The 19,439-nt window shown below is 34.2% G+C and overlaps 1 protein-coding gene across 6 annotated transcripts in view; it reads right to left on the reverse strand.

The window, feature by feature from the left end:
- The window catches only part of LOC107041727 (voltage-dependent L-type calcium channel subunit beta-2), an 85,298-nt gene that overhangs the window by 63,012 nt on the left and 2,847 nt on the right, over positions 1-19,439 (reverse strand). The window lies entirely within an intron of this gene.

The following is a 19,439-nucleotide window of genomic DNA, read 5'->3' on the forward strand; positions in this document are numbered from 1 at the left end:
TATATATATATATATATATATATATATATGATTTCCAGGAATAATAGAGGAGAGAAGGAAAAAGAGAACGAAGCCAAAGGCGTTTACAATCGTAGGTGTGGAGTAGCCCTAAAATCCCTCATTCCCCTGCGCCCCTTCCGCTGCTTACGCAGGTTTTTGAAGCCAAGTAAAAGGCCCACCGGCGCACGGGTAATGCGTATAATCAGACAAAAAAATGGTTGTTGAATGGAGAAACGGTAAAGAAATAAAAAAAACATGACGCCAACACTCTAATCCCTCCCCAATAACCCATTCCATAAGCCATATAAACTTGAAAACAACGGATGCAATATTGAGAAAGGGGGGCGAGACGGATATTTGAATTGAAAATTTCCTACTCGAAATTTTACCTGAAAAAAAAATATATAATGTGAAGCAGTCACGAAGGCGCCATCTGACTAACGCCCAAATTGCTAGTTTTGCATCAATGTTTCTTCTATGGTGGATGGTCGCCTCCCCAGTGAGTGACTAATGCACTATGAACAATTCGTAATTACAACGTAAAAAATCAAATTCATGAGACAATTCCCTATTCACAAGGCAAAAAAAGAAAACATGAGCTTTTGAAGTATCCAGTTCATATATATAATTGATAGTGTGTGTGTATACATTGTATTCCTGTATAAAACATTTTTTGGCGATAAAAAAGTTTATGACAGTAGCGCAGTTCTTACTGCACTATTAAAAAAAAAAGAAATTTCATGGACAGTTTACTAATTTTCACGACGGTGACACTGAATGCGATTTAGGAGAAAAAAACTCGAGAAATTTCGGGTTTCACTGCAAGCATAAAGACGAGAATTCCCTAATTTATTTGAATTCCCAATCTAATATGAATATTTAGTACCAAATTACATTGAATGTTCAGTGAAATCTGAAATTTCATGTTTTTTTTCGTAAAATCGCATTCAGTGTCACTGTAATGGAAATTCCAGGATATATTTACTGGAATGTTCTGGTTTTATATTTATTTTCAGGGAAAAATGGAACTGAAATTTACAGTTTTCTTTGATTTTTCCATGAAATGGAGAATTTTCAATTACGAAATTCCTTGAAATTTTAGTGGTAATTCAATTCGATAAAAATTTTCAAAAAGTGTACCGGAAATTTCAGACAAAAAAATTTAACAGTGTGTAGTGAAAGAATTGTCTAGCTTCAATTGTCAAGTTTACGACAATAGTGGAGTTTTCAATTTTTCCTAATCAAAAAACGTAAATGGAATGTAATGTAAATTGTCAATATGATGGAGACAACATAAACTATTACACTGAGAAAAATAATTATTTTTGCCAAATATTCATTTACTTGAGACAAGCATTTATTTTTTGAAAATTGTATTTCTCCAATTGAGTCATTTTGAGGCGAGCCTGATTAGGTTTCAGTTTTGACAATCATGTTGCTCCAAAAGATGACTAAGTTGCACATGACTTTTCCTAATTTTTTTATTTTCTACAGGAAAGAATTTCAATCAATTCTTTAATGGTTATAATCATTGAGAGAGTTCACTTAAGATCATAACTAACATGATCATCTTCTAGAGCAATATAATTGTCATAATCCAAACCTAATGAGAATTGCCTGGAAATGATTCGGCTGGAGAAATACGGTATTGAAAAAATAAATACTTTTCTCAAGTAAATGGATATTTGGCAAAAATAATATTTTCTCAGTGTAGAAAGAAATTGAAACTCTGTCGAGAGTCGGGAGTGATTTTTAAGAGAGCGACCAAGTTCAATTCGATCTAGGGATCAAGAAATCGTGAAAATTTCGTTGAAAATGCAATGAAACTCAAATTTTTTGAGCAACATGAAGACGAAAATTCGCCAACTTACTTGAATATTTAATTAGAACATGAATACTTGGTACTAAATTACACTGAATTTTCCGGCTTTACTAAATTACACTGAATTTTCTTAGTCATGGAATATTATAGTTGAACTGAAATTTAAAAGTGTATCCAATTGTAATAGATATTGTTTATTCGTAAAAATGATTTTTTTACGACTATCCACAACGAACCCAGATTCAAATTTTTTCAGAAAAAATTTTCAGATTATTCAAATTGAGAATAATTCCGATTCTCCTATCCGGTTCTCCAAATCCCATTCAATCATTTCCTATGAAGTCACAAAGATATGGGACACTTTATAAATTCCCCTCTTTAATGTAAAAAATGATTTTGTTTATTTGGATTTTTTTAGAAAATTCAAGAATAATGAAAAGCGACAGTTTCCGTGGCATAACACCGAAGATTGAAATATTTACTTTTTAAGAAATAAAAATATCACGAAAATAAATGAATTAATAAATAATTAATAAAATATCTCTATTGTTATTCTGCAATGTAAATAGTTTTTGAGTATAAAAAAAATAGAAGAAAAAATGCAAACAAAAAAATTGAAAATCAAACAACAAATTGAAAACAATAAGAAATAATAATTAATAAAGAAAAAAAAGAGAAATTCAAAATCGATAAAATTGGATTATTTACACAAAAGATGTCATCAAAATAAATGAATGAATGAATAATTAACAAAATATTTCTACTGTTATTTAGCAGTGCAAATATTGTTTGAGTATCAAAAAAAGTAAACGAACAAAATTGAAAATTAAGGAAAAAAAATTTGAAACGAGAAATAATCAACGAAACGGATGAGATGTTAAAGATGGGCAAGATGGTATTGTTTCCAGGGATGGCAGCAGGAAGATGTGGATTGGACTAGAGAAACTGAAAAATAGATGGCTGTGAAGGGGGGAGGGGGGGGGGAGAAGTTAAAAGAAACAAAGAGCAGGAGCATCAGGGACTGTTGCAGAGTAAGGAGTCAGTGAAGGACGAAGGCAAAAGCAAGAAAACGATACATGAGAAGAGACAAGAGAGCCTGGAGGGCAAAGAGGGTGAAATCCCTCTCCTCCACCGGCATCTCATTCTGGCCATCCCAAATGGACCCAAAGCTTATGTACCCATTTTTATACTCCAGTCCCCACACCTACTTGTGTAAGTTACTTCAAGCCCGACTTGTGTGTATACTCGAAGCATCATCGATGCTTCATATGTATTGGAAGGGTAGTTGTTACACTGTCCTATACTCTATACCGCTCTATAATACTCTCTATACTCACACGCATAAAACTCTGGTCTTTCGGTTCTTTCGGAGAAGAAAAAGGAATAAAAAAAATAAAAAAACCGAATAGTCTCATCTCTTATTCCCCCGGTTGAGGAATTTTTTTTACGTTCTTTGGGTTCTCGGGATTATACCGGTGTTGCCTACTATAACCCCAGTGGAGGGAGAGAGAGAAAACGTGTGCACATGTATTTTCTTGCGACTATAAAGCCACAAACAAGATGCAGTTACATTTGCCCAGGGAAGTTTAAACCGTTGACGAGAGTAAAATCTCTCGCATTTTTGGGGGAGAGAGATGGGAGGGGGATGCTGAGGTAGAGGAGAAGGGGGCAGTGTAGCTCGTAAGCTAAACTTACCTTTTCTACCTGCTTGTCTGTCTACCTGACCACCCCTCCCCCCATTATTCCTTTCTTATTCCTCTCTTTACTCACACAGTACTTTGGCTACATTCTTTCTGCTTCAAGAAATCATCTCCGGTTGTTAGGGTTTTTTTTCTTCCTTCATTTATTTTATCTCAACTAAATTTATGGGTATTTTTTTCTCGGTCTCTTCTTGTGGATGTGTTTTTTTTCACTCATTATTATTATTGAGAGAGTGGTGTAGAGGTGCGGTCGCGATCGATCGTCGACGCATCGAGTCAGTGGTACCTATGTCTTGAAATAGAGGTGATGTACGTTAATAACACGTGTGTGCATATGGGGTTGCCCCGTTACGAGCCACTGAGCCCATGCGCCATCCCCCTGCGAATCTCTATCCCTATCCTCGTGATCGCTAGCTTCTTATTAATGCTTCAATTGAAAAGAGAATTTATTTAAGGATATTCAAGTGGAACAGTCTCGGCTATGGAATGGGTTTATCGGCCGTTACATTTTTGGAATTTTTTGTCTCCGAATGGAAGTATTGTAATCGTTCAAATTTAAGTTCTCGATTTGTTGTGTTATATTGAGCCACTATGATCCACAAGTCCGAAAATGTAATTTTTAGACCGTGTCCATACGGATGTGTGTATGTATCACATTTTTACATTAAAGAAGGGAATTCACAGAGCGTTTCACATCTTTGTGACGTCATAGAAAATGAGTGGATGGGAAATGAGTGCATGTGTATGGTAAAGTTTTTCTTCAATTGTTCGCTAATGAATAGATGAAATAGAATCTTTTTTTTCCAAATGTAGGTATCATTGAGCCCTATTGATCGTCATTAATTCAAATTTAATCACATCAAATCAAAAATTCTCTTTTTGTGTATACTTTCAAGAATTTTTGGTTTGGTTAAGAATTTCTGGTACGTTTCTGAATTTCAAGACTTTTTGTAATTAAAAATTCACAATTTGCTCAAAAAATCAATGGAAACTGGAAATTTTCATTAGCCTTAGTCTGGTCGACAAACGCGACCCTGTGACTTGGTCACCTCTGCGGGGATTCGCCGCCGTGTTATTTAGGATTTAGCGTTGCCGAGTTCACTCTAGCCTGCCCGGGCGCGTTTAGCGAGCTTCCGGCAACGTCGCGTCATGGGCAATTCATTTAACATCAGAAAAAATAAGTCATCTGTCCAAAATAATTTGTTTTTTTTAGGAATTTTGGGAAATATGTTGTTTTAAAAACTATTACAATTTTTTAAACAAATCAATTAACAAAGTCAATTTTTTTTAATTTTTCCGGTAGGCCAGTCAATTGTAATTAAAGAAAAACGACGCGCGGCGGGGTTTCCCTCATAGGGTGACCAATCTAGGGTTAATTTCGATGCCTGTGTTATGCATCAGATTATTTGGAATGTAATAAATTCTCCCAAATGAAACAGTAAAATTTATCCTTTGTTTACTTTTCACTCGTTCCATATTTTTCCCTCCGGGTAGGTAATTTTCTAACCAAAAATCAATTCCATTGGAGGAATGATTGCGCTCGGACATCCTTGGGGATATCCCTGGCAATATCGATATCGAATGAAATATGAATTCCCGGAAATTACATGGGTTTTCTGACAATTACCCTTTTGAGTTTCATTTTACAACAAGGAGCTCCATATTCCACTCCACTGAGATTCATAAAATTCGGTCAAATGTAAAACAACTGAATTTCATCGATTTAACTGCCATTAGTTAACATCTTCCAAGGGGGTGAGAGTCAGCCGTTCACTCATTTGACATTTAATACCTTATATTCAAACGTATATCAATGACAATGAAAGATTCACAGGTCCAAAAACATGCGGAGTGAATATAATACCTAATGTTAACGCCATTTATATACTCCAGCTTTGAATAAACAGTTTAATAAATGAGTTTTATTCTTAATAAAATAAATACTGAACCGTTTGGTTAAACTCTAGCTGGATGCTTAATGGCCCAGGAACAGGTGATGAGAAAGGAGCTTAGCCCTCAGAGTGTTAAAAAATCAAAATTTTTTCCTCTGTGTTCAATTCTTTAAATTTTTTTCCTGCACACGGCGGTTCTGGTTTGTGATGGGCCAATTGATACCTAATAAAAGGCAGTGAACCAATCGCTAACCAGAACGGACATGCGCAAGGTGTGCCGAGTATTCGTTATCGGGGTTCAGACCAAGTGGATTGTTGGTCAAATGTAATGTTTCAAATCCATTCAAGCATGTATAAGAAAATTTTTTCTATTATCATTTTATCGAAACGCTGAGGGGAAAGATAAAACTGTAAAAAAGACAATCGGTTGTACAGAAAAAAAGGGATAATAAGAATAATGATGCTGATAACATTCAACTAAGTTGAAAATCTGACAAAATTAGCTAAAAGGAAATCTTATTCAATTTAATAAAATAAATAATGAATTATACACGATGGAAGGAAATGATGTGCTAAATAGCCATTCGGAATATTCGGCATATTGCTAATTTATTTGCAAAAATAAGTAAACTATATACAATACAAGAGCAATATTTCCCACTTGTTTGATAATAACTTGTTTCATGACCACCATCAACTGTTTATAATACGAAATCAAATTCTCTATCATTCTTATCACATTCCCAATCTGTGTTTTCTCCCTGCATTATGAAATTTTATTACTCAATATTTATCTGCTCTTTCTGTTAATCATAAGTGGAATTGGGCAGGAAATGTTAATGCTGGTAGATGGAAAAAATAACTGAAGATGACCGGTCATTTTGTCATTTTTTTCGTCGGCTATTTTTTCGTACGTTCGTGAATGGTTGGAAGGAGGTAAGAATTTACATTTTTGGGTGTCCACATGACAACAGTCCACTGTGTCGATTCTAGTTTCCAGGATATTTACGTATTTACATTTTTATTATTTTCGCAACTCCCATTCAAATCAATACTAAATTACTTTCTTGAAATTCTCTACAGTGATAGAAAGGATTAGTTATTGTTAACAAATGGACTTGGTTGGAGGTTAGTCTCTATTCGGTCTCACCGGATGTTTATTCGTTAATAGTTAACAAATGCATATTTGAAGAGCCTTGTTTGGCTTAACTTTCACTTTTCAAGTGAACCATTCGTTAACTATTAACGAATATTTATATGGTCATATTCAACTCTACCATTCGTTAATAGTCAACGAATCGCGTTTGGATTAAATGAATCATTCTATCAGTGTAGCGACGTAATTTTTACCTTACCGATGTCTTTTTGGGCTTAAAATCCGCGAAATGCTCTGAATGTTATCGGAGTATATACATATCTCTATATCGAAAAAGTGGACCCTTTTCATGCGGACGTCCGCATTTGATGACCTTCTGCCGTGATCTTGCAATGGATTTGTTTATCCTAACGCTGTTTATTCTGACCAATCTGGAATAAGTGTGACAGCTTTCGAGATTTTTTGATAGTAACTATCGACATCCCCACCAGGAACTCTTTATAATAAGAAATTAAATGTTCTGTCATTCTTATCATATTCCCAATCTCGTATAATCCAACTTTATATTTTTTACCTTCATTATGAAAGTTTATTACTCAATATTTGTCTTTCTGTTGATAAAATGATATTCAGAACTGAACATCAAATGTGAATGCTTGGATGAAGGTAAGAATTTACATTTGATGAACTTCTCCCATGACCCTGCAACAGATTTCGTTAACAACACAGAGGAAAAAAACAGTTTTAGTTTTTAAGAAAAAACTTGAACTTCTATTTATCAAAAATTAACTCTCTGCGGATAGGAAACGTGTAGTGGAATACGTTTTCGAGTTTCTAATCTGGGAACGAGTCAAAAAATTTAGGACAAAAGGTAGAGTTTTCTCTTTAATTCAGGGAATTTTATTTCACTTTAAGTGTAATTTTTACTGAAATAGTTGTCATTCCAAACCGGTGACACGCTTTATTATCCGCGGACAAAATATCCGCGACAAAATATCCCGGACAAAATATCCGCGAGCCAAAATATCCGAAGACATATTATCCACCGACAAATGATCTTTCGTTATCTTATTAGTAGGCAAATTGCCCTTATTTACAATATCAGTCGATAAATTATCCGAGAGTAAGCCAGATTTATAGTAAACAGCTCAGGTTAACCATGAAGTCCCTCTTCTCCAGACAATATCCCCTCTCCATCTCAATAATTTGCTCTATATTTGGCTAAATTCTCTCTGCGTTAATACGTGGTTATGATTATGTTGCTCATAAGTTTACTCTCATAAACTGGCTGGTGGTAATCTCCGAACCATCTCTTGAAAATTATGTAAAGAAAAGTAAATTCCATGATATTTTTAGTTAATTTTGATCATACACGGATTAGTAATTTTTTGAGGTCAATATGCGCACAGGGAAAAAAATTGGATAAAAATTGTGTAGAAAATTGCGGCAAATTTTGCTATACAAAAGGTAATGGAGCACGGAGTGAATCTACTTACTCCCAAAAAAAAGTACTGATTCAAGTCGACGTCGGTTTGATTCTAGTCGATTTTCAACTTGATTCATGTCGAGTGACTTGGACTACGCCAATCCGGATTCCGGGTCTGATGTGAATCGAAAAATGGTTTATTTCAACAAGAAACGTGTCAATCCCACATCGGTTTGAATCAAACCGAAAAATTGACTTGAATCAAGCCACAAAATTGACCTGAATCAAGCCGAAAAATCGACCTTAATCAAGACGACCCGAGTGGAAATTCCGGTCAGGTCTTAATCAAGTTTGGATCAGGTTAGAGCTGACCACTGATCAGGTATTGATCAAGTTGACGGATCTGGTCTTGACCTGACATGTTACGCCTTTGACCAATCTGGATTTGATCAGAACGAATAGATCCGAACTTGATCAAGTCAACTGTATAAAAACCGGATGACGTGTCTTTCAGTATCAATAACAATTATGAATGATAATTAATCCAAAACAAAAGATAATTCAATTCTTTCACCGCAGGCCGCCTCTCTTAATGAATCTCTACTGTTATTACCTCTGAAAAAGCTTATTATTTTTTCACCGATGCTGGAGATCCAACCGGGGACCCTATGATTGCTAATCCTATGCCCTAACCACTACGCTATCGCGCTATTACTATTGAGTAAACTGTACATTGCCTATATGATTTGTATCGGGGTATTCGTTAAATTTACGATTATTCCTGATCTCGCGGATGTGCGTGTGTATTCTCAGAAATAAAATATGTTCAATAAAATTTTTATTCATTTCATTAATGAATAATAATAATGATAATAACAATAACACTAATAAATAAATAGACATTTGGTGATTTTTTTTCTCAAGATCATTTGCGTGTAAGTTTGATACTCCTCTAATACGTATTTACGGCATCATCATCCCTCGCTTCTGTACATTTGAGAAGGGTTAGTTGAGAAGGGCTGTTAATTAAATTGATTAATTAAATTAAATTAATTTAATTTAATGAATTATAGTATAATGATCCTTTTTAAAGATTGAAAATAAGTATTGATAATGGTTGATAAAACTTTATTTGAATAGTATAATAATAGTTAATTAAATTATCCGAAAAACTTATTAAAATTAATGTCATGTGGGCCGGACCTGAATCTGATCATTTTCTCTTCAATTGACCCCGTTCAAATGCCGATCAAAGACATCAAATCGGAATTTGATCAAATTGAGTCAGGCAGCCGACCTCAGGGTGAGATCATGCCTACCTGATCAGAACTTGATCTGAATCATCCTGCAGTTTTTCGGATCCGATCTACTGGATCAAAACTTGGTCAGGTTCTTATCAAGCATCATCTGATCATTTCTACCTGATCAGAACTTGATCTGAACCCGCCTGTAGTTTTTCGGATCCGATCTGCTGGATCAGAATTTGGTCAGGTTCTCATCAGGCATCATCTGATCATGTCTACCTGATTAGAACTTGATCTGAACCCGCCTGTAGTTTTTCGAATCCGATTTGCTGGATTAGAACTTGGTCAGGTTTTCATCAGGAATCACCGGATCAGTCGAACCTTACAAAAACCTGATCAAGTTCTGATCATGCTTCAGGTGGGCCTGACGCAATTTCCACTCGGGTAAGTCGACTTGAATCAAGTCGAAAAATCGACTTGAATCAGACCGATATTCCGGTTTGCATCTGACCGAGTCCGACTTGATTCATGCCGTCAATTCGTCATGAAATAAGTCGATTCCCGGCATGACTCAGTCCGACTTGATTCAGACCGATTTTTCGATTTGATTCAGGATTATCAGAAAACGATTCTTAAACTGACAGAAAAATAAGTTTTATCAAAAGAATTTTATTTGAACCAACTATTATTTGGTTAATTTTTAAATAAACATAATTTCATTGTGTATACCTGGCAATACATTTGATTGGGAGAAATTGAACTTCTCTAGAATTGAAGTACCTTTAATTTTTCGCAATAATCAGAGTATTTGATTTCTTTCTAGCCAAAAGTTTGCCAACTCCAGAAATTCGTTGGTTTATTCAAAAATCAAAATTATTATTTTGATATTATTATACGTTGTTCCAAGTAAATCATAATTGAAGTGAGCGTTTCGTATGCCAAATCAGAATGAATATTGTTACCCGTAAAAAGCTTTGAGATTGTAGTTGTTGGAATATAAGTTACATTTTTGATAATTGATTTAAGGAGATTATGGGTACAAAAACGAATCGACGTAGAGAGTGCCGGGGAGTTAATATAAACATAAACAATGACTCCATAGGGAGAAAGAACTGAGAGTTCTTTGTCGTTAGGTGGCGATATTCCTTTGGTCTTTTTGACTAGTTTTTAGTCTGCTGGAGCAGTCCATAGAGTACAGACGTTTCTTCCTCGTCCGATATTAATGAATAAAGAAAAGTAAAAGTTAATTCACTGCGTTTTAATTATTATTTTATAACCTATATCCATTAGGTTATGGGCCCAGGTCACATTGTGCATTAACTGTGTATCCTAGAAATAATTTAGACAATTGCAACTCTGAGTTTTATGTGTTTAAAGTGAAGAAAATAGAAGTGTAAGTGACAATGGGGAAATCAAAGGACAGGAGAAACATTGAACCATTCAATGGGTGTAAATACATTGCATGGAAACATAGGATACGTAATTTATTAGATGATTTGGATGTACTTGAAGTAATTGACGGACAACCTCCTGATCCAGTAACTAAACGATGGCTAAGAAAGGAGAAAAAGGCAAGAACTTCCATTGTCGAATATTTATCGGATGCTTATCTCAAATATGACACACCAGGATGTACTGCCAAATCAATTCTTCAAGAGATGGATTCTGTTTTTGCAAGGAAAAGTGCTGCCAGTGAAGTGTCTGTTCGAAATCGTCTGAGTCGATTTAAAATGACGAGTGATACAAAACTGCAAGACCATTTTGAGAAATTTGATGATTTAATAGTGGAACTAGTTGCAGCAGGCGCAATAGTGAGTGAAAGCCAAAAGGTGTCGTATTTGCTGGCGAGTCTTCCTAAAATATATGAAACTGTATCAACAGTGATTGAAACGACGACAGAAGATGAAGTGACATTGGATTTCGTAAAAGCAAGACTTTTGGACCACGAAACAAAAATCAAAAATGGAAATGAAGATACAAGTTCAAAAGTGTTAAATATTCAAAATGAAACTCCACAGAAATTCAATAATGATAATTCAAAAGGGTACAGAGGCAACCGCAGAGGACAGAATAGAAGAGGCAGAGGCTCATGATTTTCGACTGGTTCGAGACCTCACAAAGATGCATCGTATGGAAAATGTCATCACTGTGGACGCAAAGGTCATAAAATTAGGGACTGTTATTTCTATAAGAAATCTCAACAACACAAAGTGGAACGAAATAGAACAGTTCATACCATTCAGACGACGCAGACGGGATCGGGTGACAACACATCGGGGTTTGCCTTTATGACTGGAAAGTACCAAGAAACCGGAAGTAATAGGTTGACGTTTCTATTGGACTCTGGCGCTTCGGATCACCTGATTAATAAAGACGACATGTTCTCCAGTGTGATTGAGTTGGATCCACCGATTAAAATATCTATCGCAAAGAACGGAGAATTCATCACTGCAACAAAGAAGGGAAAAATCCACGTGACAAGCAACATGGAAGTTGAGTGCACCATTGATGACGTCCTGTACTGCCCGGAGGTTCCATACAATTTGTTGTCAGTAAGGAAAATGCAACAAACAGGGTTGAATATAACGTTCGATGAGAAAGGAGTTGAGATACGCAAAAACGGTAAAACGGTGATGTACGGTAAGCCCTTGAACAATTTAATAGCTGTTGATTTTAAGGTAATAAAAAGGGTAAATTCAAATAATTCTCAGGCATTGAATGTGAATAATAATGATTATGATTTGTGGCATCAACGGTTAGGCCACATTGGTAAAAAAAAANTTTTGAGGAGGCGTGTTGGAATATAAGTTACATTTTTGATAATTGATTTAAGGAGATTATGCGTACAAAAACGAATCGACGTAGAGAGTGCCGGAGAGTTAATATAAACATAAACAATGACTCCATAGGGAGAAAGAACTGAGAGTTCTTTGTCGTTAGGTGACGATATTCCTTTGGTCTTTTTGACTAGTTTTTAGTCTGCTGGAGCAGTCCATAGAGTACAGACGTTTCTTCCTCATGCGATATTAATGAATAAAGAAAAGTAAAAGTTAATTCACTGCGTTTTAATTATTATTTTATAACCTATATCCATTAGTAGTAATATGTCGTTGAGTTAGAAAGAAGTTTATACTTCTTGTCTAAAAAAATCGCATTAGTTTACAATAACAGAATCACAGATTACGGCAATTCAACACAAACTTGGATATCACAAATTTCGTTCAATGTAATGTACTGAAAGCTCAATGTACGGAAAGCTCAACATTCAATTCATTCCTCAATGTAGTCATGTCCAAGGGACGAATTTTAGATCAGTTCATGAAAGTAGAAAATTTCTCGACTGAAGATTATATTAGTTCCAAAAAATTTAACTTTTCCATTTATGTGGTGAATACATGTGACTTGACGCTAAGAACTGTTGTATTTGATTCAAGTAAATGTATCTCAAGAAGAAATAATTGATATTCACCGTAAGGTCTTATTCATTTGAAATTGATTCAATTATATAATACTTGTTTCAAGAAAGAAACATCTCAATAAAAATAATTTTTCAGTCAGTGTACGATGTTCTTAAAAAACGAATCCGTGGTAAATCAATATATTTCGACTACGGCGAATTTTTCATCAAATTTTATAGTACATANTCGATTGATCGAAAAGTAATGAAAAATCTTAATGAATCTGTAATCGAAACAGACGCGACGAAATATTACGCGACGGAGTAATATCCGAAAATTGTAAAGAGAAAACAGCGAATAAAAACAAAACTAGGAAAAGTGATCGGATTAAACAACGCCCTCCTATTTCGTATGATGAAACGGATATACATGATGATTACCTCTTGTGTGCTCAGTCGGTTGTTTATAAAATACCCACTTCGTTCCAAGAAATAAAAACAAGAGACGATAGAATTCAATGGGAGAGAGCTATTGAGGATGAAATAAATTCACTTATGACAAACAAAACTTGGACATTGGTAACGAAACCAAGTGATAAAAATATTGTAGACTGCAAATGGATATTTACAATTAAAAATGATGAATTTGGAAATCCGAAGAAATACAAAGCTCGTCTTGTTGCTCGCGGCTTCAGTCAAGAGTATTTGGTAGATTATGATGAGACATTTGCACCAGTTGCGAGAATTTCAAGCTTCAGATTCGTAGTTGCATTTGCAAATCAGAATAATTTGTTGGTTCATCACATGGATGTGAAAACTGCATTTTTAAATGGTACATTAAAAGAGGAAATTTATATGAAAGTACCAGAAGGTTTAAAGAGTAATGAAAATCAAGTTTGCAAACTGAATAAAGCTTTGTATGGTTTAAAACAAGCTGCAAGATGCTGGTTTGAAATGTTTGAAAAAGCTCTAGTTGAAGAAGGCTTTCGAAATTCTTCAGTTGATCGATGTATTTATTTTCTAGATCGTGGAGATTTACAGAAAAATATATATGTGGTACTTTATGTGGATGATCTTGTGATTGCAACTGCTAATACCGAGACAATGAATAAATTCAAGAATTATTTGATGAACAAATTTCGTATGACAGATTTGCAGGACATTAAATTATTTTTGGGAATCAAAGTCGAAAGGAATAACGGAATATTAACATTGGATCAAAGTGCATATATCAGAACGGTTGTAGAGAAGTTCAATATGCGTGATTGTAAATCAGTTAGTACACCCCTTCCAAGTAAATTAGATTATGTTGCTCTTAATTCAGATGAGAAGTACGAAGCACCTTGCCGAAGTTTGATTGGATGCTTGATGTATATTATGATTTGTACAAGACCAGATTTGAGTGCAGCAGTTAGTATTTTGAGCCGATATGCGAATAAAAATAATAAGAAACTTTGGCAAAGTCTAAAACATATTTTGAGATATCTTAAAGGTTCAGTAGATATTAAATTGATTTATACTAGAAATGATTTTAATGATCTTTTGAGTGGTTATGTTGATTCCGATTGGGGTGGCGGTGAAGGAACAGATCGAAGAAGCACAACAGGATATTTGTTTAAATTGTATGAACGTTGCACAATTTGTTGGAACACTAAAAAACAAACATCAGTAGCAAGCTCTTCTACAGAAGCAGAATATATGGCTCTGTATGAGGCGGTGAAAGAAGCACTTTGGCTAAAATCATTAGCGATTAGTATAAATGCATATATTTCAGATCCGATTATCATATATGAAGACAATACCGGTTGTATTAATATCGCAAATAATCCAAGCAGTCACAAACGATCGAAGCATATTGATATAAAGTATCACGTCTCCAGAGAGCAAGTAGAGAAAAATGTAATCAAGTTGAAATTCATTCCCACAGCTAAACAACTGGCAGACACAATGACGAAACCACTGTCAGCAGTGAAATTCCTGGAGTTCAGAACAGGAATGGGCCTTGGATAACTGATTACTAAATGAGAATAATGTATCTTTTGTTTGTTAAAATAAGATGTACATGGTCGGATGAGGTTTTTCTGGGTTTCCCTCTATCCCTAGCTGATGCTAGCTTCAAATGTTGGACCCTGAGTGTTAGCCCCAGATATTAAGAGAAAGCGCGAGGAAGATCTGTTTTCTGTACAATAGTATAGTAAGGATAAAATGTAAACATTGAGTTCATGATAAGTTTGAATTTCATACACAGTTAATAGCATATTGGATTTAAGTAAAGTCGAATTCATTTTTGAGGAGGCGTGTTGGAATATAAGTTACATTTTTGATAATTGATTTAAGGAGATTATGCGTACAAAAACGAATCGACGTAGAGAGTGCCGGAGAGTTAATATAAACATAAACAATGACTCCATAGGGAGAAAGAACTGAGAGTTCTTTGTCGTTAGGTGACGATATTCCTTTGGTCTTTTTGACTAGTTTTTAGTCTGCTGGAGCAGTCCATAGAGTACAGACGTTTCTTCCTCATGCGATATTAATGAATAAAGAAAAGTAAAAGTTAATTCACTGCGTTTTAATTATTATTTTATAACCTATATCCATTAGTAGTAATATGTCGTTGAGTTAGAAAGAAGTTTATACTTCTTGTCTAAAAAAATCGCATTAGTTTACAATAACAGAATCACAGATTACGGCAATTCAACACAAACTTGGATATCACAAATTTCGTTCAATGTAATGTACTGAAAGCTCAATGTACGGAAAGCTCAACATTCAATTCATTCCTCAATGTAGTCATGTCCAAGGGACGAATTTTAGATCAGTTCATGAAAGTAGAAAATTTCTCGACTGAAGATTATATTAGTTCCAAAAAATTTAACTTTTCCATTTATGTGGTGAATACATGTGACTTGACGCTAAGAACTGTTGTATTTGATTCAAGTAAATGTATCTCAAGAAGAAATAATTGATATTCACCGTAAGGTCTTATTCATTTGAAATTGATTCAATTATATAATACTTGTTTCAAGAAAGAAACATCTCAATAAAAATAATTTTTCAGTCAGTGTACGATGTTCTTAAAAAACGAATCCGTGGTAAATCAATATATTTCGACTACGGCGAATTTTTCATCAAATTTTATAGTACATAGTTTGTGCGATATTCAACTCTAGACAATGGAAATTTAGTGGAATCATTTCTTATTTGATTCAAACAATTATTGTTGCATTCATCAACGACATATGAGGATAGAAAAACTCAATAACTTATGAGAATGCAATAAATTATGAAATAATAAATTATTATTAATCTAGTTGAAACGAGTAGATTTTTCACTTCAATCAATCCTACTCAGGTGAAGTAGAGGCTCGGGATTGAATCAAAACAAAAATTTGTTCCAGTACATTTAGGGATTTTTTATTTAGATTTGAATTTGAAAAATCCTTTATTTCAAGCGCAACTTGAGTAAGGGTGAAGAGTTCCTTAGAAACAACAGCTTTTTTTATCTGTGAATAGAAATTAAGTGAGAGAAAATTAAAATAAAAATGAACACGAATAATAAGTTGATTCGAAAATCTTACATATGCATGTTGTGTTAGCCCTTTCAAAGGAGAGGAAGAAATATTATTACAAGTTTCTATGCTCCATGTTGGGTAAAGATGTTAATTTTCGGAGTAGGTAATGGCTGTTTGTCGCAACGAGATAAAAGATTAAGTGGACAGTTGAAGTGGTCGGTATTAATGGTGTCCCAAACCATAGTTTCATGCCTCACCGAACTTGAGAATTCCATCGGTTTATTAGGGACGGATGCGATAGATTTTTATCTCACCGAGATTTTTTTTAACGGTCCGACCGGTAATATCTTTTTTCGGATGAGGTATGAAGCAAATGTATACGAGGTGGAATAAGTTTTCTAAAAAAAAACCAGTCTCACGATCATGGGATATGTATATATTTTTTGATAATGAGGAACTACGTTCGTGCACACGATAAAAAGGTCATGTATGTAATTTGGATATTTATCGTAGACACACGGCTATCGAAAGCCAGGTGCTCGAACCGTTCACTCACTCGAATTATATTTCTTTTTTCATATTTAATATTAAGTTATTCATGAATTCACTTAATCGCCTCTCTGCACCTAACCTACCTGGACTATCGGGTTTTTTCCCTTTCTTTTCCCTAAATCTCAACGGGCTCAAAGAGACTGCTGTGCGTGTGTGTTGCGTTTTTTCGATTTGGTCTCTCGCGCCGGGCGAATAATCAACGTTTTAAAATTTCGTAGAAAATCCCGCGCAGGTAACGAGCGACATAAATTCTTTATTAGCGGTGCGGGGCCACCCATACCCGTTTATTTCACGTCTTCCCCTTTATATCTCGTTGAGTTTTTTTTACTTTATTCATTGGAAATACTTTTTACCTGGATTAAAGTCAGACGAGATTGAATTTTTGGGAGGAGCAACTAACCTTCAGATTTAGAAATGTTAAATTAATCCGGGGGAATCAATTTCTCCGAATCGAATTCATTGTTCTTAATTCTAGTATAGAGTTGATGAAGACGGTCTGATATGCCTCAGGGGTAATCAGGGGTTTTTGCCTGAGATATTGCAAAAATAGTTTTTCAACATTTTTTACTTCATTCACTGTTAAAAATTTTCGTCTGAATTTTCCGCGCCAAATTCCGGAAGTTGTTGTGTTCAAGTTCCACTAAAATTTCAGGAAATCTTATCATTGAAAAATCAAATATTTCGGTGATTTTCTGTTCAAATGATCTGGAAATCAATAAAATACTTGATTTTTCAGTTCAATTATTCTGTAAAAATTCAGAAAAATCAGGAAAATTCAGGGAAAAATTGAAAATTTGTGTCATTTTGTTTCTGAATATTAATGTGCCATTGAAAATTTAATGAAGTGAAATTTCCATCTCACTCCGACTAAAAACTCATGATTTTCCGTGAATTCTACTTAAAACTTTAAATTTCATAACCACTTTTTCCCTAAATTCGATTCATTGTCACTCTCATGAGATTTATTACAATATTGTCCATAAAATTTCAAAAAATTTCTAACAGTGTTCATTTTATCAATTTAGAATGAATTTACTTCCTTTTGCAAAAGTATAATGTTCGAACTAATAATAATATATCTTGATTTAATGATTTTTTTCCTCTCTGTAATCTTTTCAGGTACGTTAATGGAGAAGACTTGAAATTTCATAAACGGTTTGGCAATAATTTTCATGAGACTAACATGTAATTTAATTTGGGGGAAAAAGCATAAAATTTCAACGGAATTCCAAATTTTTTAGCAGGGGCACGAGGAGAATTCTTCAACTAATTTGAATTTTCAATCAAAAAATGAGTATTCATCAAAAAATTCAATAGAATTTTTCTGATTTCTATTATTTGTTATGAAATAATTTAATTAAAATTTCACAATTTACACCAAATTTAAGCGGAACTATCACTTTTTACTGTTGTGAATTTGTATTCAAATTAATATCACACTAAAAAAAACAAGTTTTGTTTGAGACACATGATCTCAAGTTGAGATATTCAAGTCTCAAATTGAATTTGTGAAAGTCTCAAATTGGGACTTTTGAAAATCTCATTTTATGACCTTTGAAATATTAAAATAAGGTATTTTTTTTATGCAAATCGTTCATGGAATCGCTTATTAATTTCGGCAACTCAACAGAATTGAATCTATCATATTAGGCGATCATTGATATATCAATGGCAGTTTTAATTTCCCAATTAATTATATAAATTGAATATCTCATTCAATTGAATGTCCAATAGATTGGAAATGCAGAATAATAATTGTCAAATTATCAATCATTTTCATTGTTACATGGACCTAATAATAGCAATTTCATTGGATATTCCCCAAATTTCACATCAACTTATAATTGGCAAAAAAATTGCCATTGCTGAAAATTTCAATTTTTTTTCTAAAAATGAAGAGTTACTCACAAAACTTCCTACATTGTTAAATATTTTCGTCTGTATTTTTCGCGTCAAATTCCGGAAATTTTCATCATGTTTAATTTCCGCTGAAATTTCAGGAAATCTTATCACTGAAAATGCATATTCCATTGATTTTCTGTTTGTATGATCTGAAATCAATAAAATTCTTGATTTTTCAGTTCAATTATTCCGTGAAAATTCGGAAAATTCAGGGAAAAATTGAAAATTCATGTCATTTTGTTTCTGAATATTCATGTTCCATTGAAAATTTAGTCAAGTTATGAAATTTCCGCCTCACTCCCCTGAAAACTCATGGATTTCCTTGAATTCTACTTAAACCTCGAAATTTCACAAACATTTTTCCTTTAAATCAGATTCAATGTCACTCTGATGAAAATTCCTACCATAATTTCCATGAAATTTCAAAAAATTTCCAACAGTGTAACTCAAGAATCATTCAGTATTAGTAAGACTGAGATACACTTGGCAACGTGGCCCATTGAAATTGCCGTAAAAATAAATAAGATAAATGAAAAAAGAAGGAAAAGGAATTTGAGATATTTTGTTGCAGCGTGAGGATGAAGAAAAAGGAGAGATATACGCCCCCGTAGTTATTTCGACAGGAACCATTTTACTGTGGCTCAAAAGAACCTGTTCAATTTCTGTGTGCACCTTGAAGTGTATATGAAGGAGAGTAGAGAAAGAGAAGAAAAAAGGAGACAAGATTTTTGAAAGATGACCAAGGGGGCCTCCTCTCTCAGCCACTGAAAGACGAGAAAAAGGATGGGGGAGATCAGGTCAGTCCGACTTACATTACTGCGTGAAGGGAGTTGTTGGCTTTCGTGAAATCGGGAATATCTGATCATCCGGCTGTCATTTACCTGCGCACTCGGGCT

The sequence above is a fragment of the Diachasma alloeum genome, unplaced genomic scaffold (assembly GCF_001412515.2).
Source record: "Diachasma alloeum isolate Michigan unplaced genomic scaffold, Dall2.0 Dall_scaffold_00374, whole genome shotgun sequence".
Lineage (NCBI taxonomy): Eukaryota > Metazoa > Arthropoda > Insecta > Hymenoptera > Braconidae > Diachasma > Diachasma alloeum.